The sequence below is a fragment of the Salmo salar genome, chromosome 16 (genome assembly GCF_965601325.2).
Source record: "Salmo salar chromosome 16, fSalSal1, whole genome shotgun sequence".
Classification (NCBI taxonomy): Eukaryota; Metazoa; Chordata; class Actinopteri; order Salmoniformes; family Salmonidae; genus Salmo; species Salmo salar.
Genome location: NC_138306.1, coordinates 70,563,869 through 70,569,642, shown reverse-complemented (window position 1 = coordinate 70,569,642; position 5,774 = coordinate 70,563,869). Strand labels below are relative to the sequence as shown.

Here is a 5,774-nt window from a genome sequence, read left to right as displayed (position 1 = left end):
TGTCTTTATTGAACACATTGTGTAATCATTCACAGTGCAGAGTGGAAAAGGTATGTGAACCCTTGGATTTAATAACTGGTTGACCCTCCTTTGGCAGCAATAACCTCAAACAAACATTTTCTGTAGTTGCGGATCAGACCTGCACAATGGTCAGGAGGAATTTTGGACCATTCCTCTTTACAAAATTGTTTCAGTTCAGCAATATTCTTGGGGTGTCTGGTGTGAACTGCTCTCTTGAGGTCATGCCACAGCATCTCAATCGGGTTGAGGTCAGGACTCTGACTGGGCCACTCCAGAAGGCGTATTTTATTCTGTTGAATCCATTCTGTTGTTGATTTACTTCTGTGCTTTGGGTCGTTGTCCTGTTGCATCACCCAACTTCTGTTGAGCTTCAATTGGCAGACAGATAGCCTAACATTCTCCTGCAAAATGCCTTGATAAACTTCAGAATTCATTTTTTCCATTGACGATAGCAAGCTGTCCCTGAGGCAGCAAAGCAGCCCCAAACTATGATACTCCCTCCACCATAATTTACAGTTGGGATGAGGTTTTGATGTTGGTGTGCTGTGCCTTTTTTTCTCCACACATAGTGTTGCGTTCCTTCCAAACAACTCAACTGTAGTTTCGTCTGTCCACAGAATATTTTGCCAGTAGCACTGTGGAACATCCAGGTGCACCTTTGCAAACTTCAGACGTGCAGCAATGGTTTTTTTTGGACAGCAGTGGCTTCTTCCGTGGTGTCCTCCCATGAACACCATTCTTGTTTAGTGTTTTAGATATCGTAGACTCGTCATCAGAGATGTTAGCATGTTCCAGAGATTTCTGTAAGTCTTTAGCTGATTCTTCTTGACCTCATTGAGCATTCTGCACTGTGCTCTTGCAGTCATCTTTGCAGGACGGTCACTCCTTGGGAGAGGAGCAACAGTGCTGAACTTTCTACATTTATAGACAATTTGTCTTACCATGGACTGATGAACATCAAGGCTTTTAGAGATACTTTTGTAATCCTTTCCAGCTTTACGCAAGTCAACAATTCTTAATCTTAAGTCTTCTGAAATATATTTTATTCGAGGCATGGGTTCACATCAGGCAATGCTTCTTGTGAATAGCAAACACAAATAATGTGCAATACCATTAATATAACAGTGTGTTAGTGCAGGTTTTCAGTGAATTTATGTAAATTATTAAGCTCATCTGCATTTCCTTTGGAGCGGGAAAATTCTCAACAACAAAAGAGTGATCAAATTAAGTTCCTACATCTGTAGACTTGGATGGATGTATTGATTAGTACGTCATCAACAGGCCAACTCATCTCATAAAACAATACATTGCAGTAGCTTCATAGAAAGTACAGTGTGTATATACGGCTGGGTGGAGGTCAGGGCCATTATCTTTAAATAAAACATATAGTTGTCTTTATGAAATGCCATTTTACTCTATATACTGTAGACTTTGATCAGAGTGAAACTCCTAAATTAATCTATTTGCACAAGCGAAACTAGACTGACACATACAGGCACATTTCGTAATGGTGGTAATTGAAATGGGGAAATTGATTCGATAGACAAGTTTTACGAGGGCATACATTACAGCTGCCTGGATGAGTGGCTCCAGAAAGGCCAGTGAACCCTGAAATGGAATTTCTCCATCGAACATTTCAGATACTCGCTGAACAATGTTCTAATGCATTAGTAACATCCATCGCTACATTAAAGATATTTTTAATCCCTTTGAAAAATTCCCCCAGTTAATCTGCATTTATATGCAGTGGCATTAATTTTCTCCCTTCCAACACGTGATTGTTCGTTTCTCTTTGACTGTTGGTTTACAGTATTCAGGGAACAGACCCCAAGAGATAAGCATTTTTTAATTGAGGATGCATTTGAAGGGATTATGTCTGTCTGCTCACTTTTACAGCAACATATGTCGTAGGCCCTCTACTTGCATTCTATTTGTGTTTGAGCTGTACATGAGTGGGTGTGTGTTGTGGTGTCTGGCTCTGTTTGTGAATATGGCATTGGTAATCTGAGCAAACACAAGACCAATCAAACCATATGGCCAATCAAACTATTATGGCCAGGTTTCTGGTACAATTTTTTTTTAAACGTAATTGTGTCTTGTCCTACAATAAATATATTTTTGATGATTTGAGTGTTATTGGAAAAATCCTGATATTACGAAGATAAGATTTTAGGACACTGGGATCACTGGGAACTAAAAATGTGTTAGGGCAAAAACAACAAACCTCACGAAAGAAAAAAAACTCTATGACGGCATAATTTTAGGACACTGGGAACACTGGGAACTAAAAATGTGTTAGTGAAAAAACAACAAACCTCACGAAAGAAAAAAAACTCTCTGACGGCATAACACTTATTTATAGACGTGTGTGTCATGGACCTGGCTACCGCTGTGGATTGAATTGACCCTGGTTTCTCCTTGTGAAAATCAAATAATACCTATGTATTATTACCTTTGTGCAAACGAAGGCCACGGTTTCAGAGTGATCTCTCTTCTGCAGTTTGCCACTGACAACAGGAATCTCTTGGGACTTCAGAAATGGGTCAATGGGACTCTAAGGAAAATTATTAGAATAAATGTCTTAATTTCCATCTAAAAATGACATCTTAATGGATAATGTTAAGACGCCTTTGGGGTGAAAGATGGGATGTGAGGATAAGTTTGCTATAACGGATTAAAGGTCCCGTTTTCGGTCAGTGAAAAAGCTCTCACAATTGACTGTTACCTGGGCAGTACTCAATATCCCAAAAGACAGTAATGAAATCATCAACCTGCAAAGTTTTGGGAAGTGGGTCAAACCTACAAACACAGGCAAGAAGAACATTTTGGTATTCAATGTTCATTTTCGTAATGAATTCACCATATTCTGTGTCATCAAGCGGGCTTATTGAGGCGCCGTGACTGTGAGATCCATCTACATCAGTGGAATGTAGAATGAATCAGTCTACTGTAATTAGTAATTGTTCGCACTGTCGGAGATGTACCACCCAAACTCCTACCTGGTCTCACACTGTGCGCTGAGAATTCCCATTACAAATTAGAGCCTAGCTCTCTGATATCTGCTGCATCTTATCACCGATTCACTGACTTTTCCATTGACTTTTAAGATGTTGCCTCAAAGCATTGATAAGGAACCCTCCTGAGGGGCCCGATACACCCATGCACATGGAATACAATGTGATAGTTCAGGAAATGGAATAAAATTTCCTCTCCAATATAGTCAATATGCAAAAATCACCACATTACTAATTTTCATTGTAACGCATACTGGACAAAAATATTCACTTGGGGGTCCTACTCTTCCATAAGCAAATGTCAAAGGTATGATTTGAGCATTTTTTTTCAGGAGGACTTATTATGTATTTAATTTTCTGAAAAGCTTTTACATTTTAGTAGTACCTCTTCTCCAGAGAGACTTACAGTAGTGAGCACATACATTTTCAAACTTCTTCGTACTGGTCCCCCGTGGGAATCGAACCCACAATCCTGGCATTGCGAGCGCCATGCTCTACCAACTGAGCCACACGGGACCGCTTATATTATTTGTGCTATTTATTTTCTCCGAAACTTTCCTAGTGTCAATCTATCGCCAAGTTGCAATTGGATGAGGACCTCTTCTCCGCACCACAGGGCCAAAACTTTACTCCTCTTATCCCAGTGTTATTATTACCAAGCTTTAAGTAAATCCTAGTTTCTATGGCAACCCAAGTCAAGTTCCTATGTGGAGGGAGCTAATGGTTGAAACTTCAGCAGCGGCTAAGTGTTCCTACGGAGTGACACCAAGTCAGCCAGAGATCAATCATCCTGACCAATCATTCCGAGAACCTGTCTCAGCGGTACTGGTCTCAGCGGTACCAGTGTTTTCTACCAGGGTATTAATTATTTCACAATACAGATAATTAAGTCGCAATACAACATATCCTTATCCAATCATTCGGATATCATTTTATGCCATTCACATGGCATCTACTGAATGGTTTCCTGAGACAAAATGTATATGCATGTATACATATGCATGGGGTTACATGGTTATTTTGGTGAGCTCACAGGAAGACAAGAGAGGATAATAAAAGAGTATTTAGAATCTGCCTGAGGCTCTTCAGTATAGACAGTTATTGCTGATGCTGCGGACTACTAGTGCATTATCTACATCAATTATCTTTCTTTTTCTTCTATTGATCTAAAACGTTGTACTACTCCCTCTGAACATGTAGTCAAGGTTACAAATTCACTCATCTCTGGTGGAATCATTGATATACCTTGGCCTTTTGTGTAGTATTGAGAAAATATGTACTGTAAGGATTTCTATTTTGGACTGTTTTAATCATAAAAAGGCACATGCTGCGCTCCCTGTATATATATAATCCACCGTTCACCTCGGGTTGCAAAATTATAACAATAGGACAGAGTTTTAACAAAACAGTGTATTATCCCTAACATGACAAGCCCTTAGCCTGGGGTGACACATTTATTAAATAGTAAATACATTTTACTGTCTAAGTCTAGTTAATTTGAAATACATTATTTCAAACAAACAATAAATCCTGTGTGTGTAGAGCAATGGAAGTTGTGTAATACATTGCCTCATACAGTTGAAGTCGGAAGTTTACATACACTTAGCTTGGAGTCAATAAAACTCGTTTTTCAACCACTCCACAAATTTCTTGTTAACAAACTATAGTTTTGGCAAGTAGGTTAGGACATATACTTTGTGCATGACACAAGTAATTTTTCCAACAATTGTTTACAGGCAGATTATTTCACTTATAATTCACTGTATCACAATTCCAGTGGGTCAGAAGTTCACATACACTAAGTTGACTGTGACTATAATCAGCTTGGACAATTCCAGAAAATGATGTCATGGCTTTAGAAGCTTCTGATAGGCTAATTGACATCATTTGAGTCAATTGTAGGTGTACCTGTGGATGTATTTCAAGGCCTACCTTCAAACTCAGTGCCTCTTTGCTTGACATCATGGGAAAATCAAAAGAAATCAGCCAAGACCTCAGCAAGAATTGTATACCTCCACAAGTCTGGTTCATCCTGGGGAGCAATTCCCAAACGCCTGAAGGTACTACGTTCATCTGTACAAACAATAGTACGCAAGTATAAACACCATGGGACCACGCAGCTGTCATACCGCTCAGGAAGGAGACGCGTTCTGTCTCCTAGAGATGAACGTACTTTGGTGCGAAAAGTGCATATCAATCCCAGAACAACAGCAAAGGACCTTGTGAAGATGCTGGAGGAAACAGATACAAAGTATCTATATCCACAGTAAAACGAGTCCTATATCAACTTAACCTGAAAGGTCGCTCAGCAAGGAAGAAGCCACTGCTCCAAAACCACCATAAAAAAGCCAGACTACGGTTTGCAACTGCACATGGGGACAAAGATTGTACTTTCTGGAGAAATGTCCTCTGGTCTGATGAAACAAAAATAGAACTGTTTGGCCATAATGGAGGAAAAAGGGGGAGGCTTGCAAGCCGAAGAACAACATCCCAACTATGAAGCACGGGGGTACAGCATCATGTTGTGGGGGTGCTTTGCTGCAGGAGGGACTGGTGCACTTAACAAAATAGAGGGCATCATAAGGAAGAAAATTATGTGGATATAGTGAAGCAACATCTCAAGACATCAGTCAGGAAGTTAAAGCTTGGTCGCAAATGGGTCTTCCAAATGGACAATGACCCCAAGCATACTTCCAAAGTTGTGGCAAAATGGCTAAAGGAAAACAAAGTCAAGGTATT

At 39.8% G+C, this 5,774-nt stretch overlaps 1 non-coding gene across 1 annotated transcript; it reads right to left on the bottom strand.

The window, feature by feature from the left end:
* Positions 1-3,477: 3,477 nt before the first annotated feature.
* trnaa-cgc (transfer RNA alanine (anticodon CGC)) lies at positions 3,478-3,553 on the bottom strand. The gene has a single exon. It is a non-coding gene; the product is annotated as a tRNA-Ala (tRNA).
* Between the last annotated feature and the right edge of the window lie 2,221 nt (positions 3,554-5,774).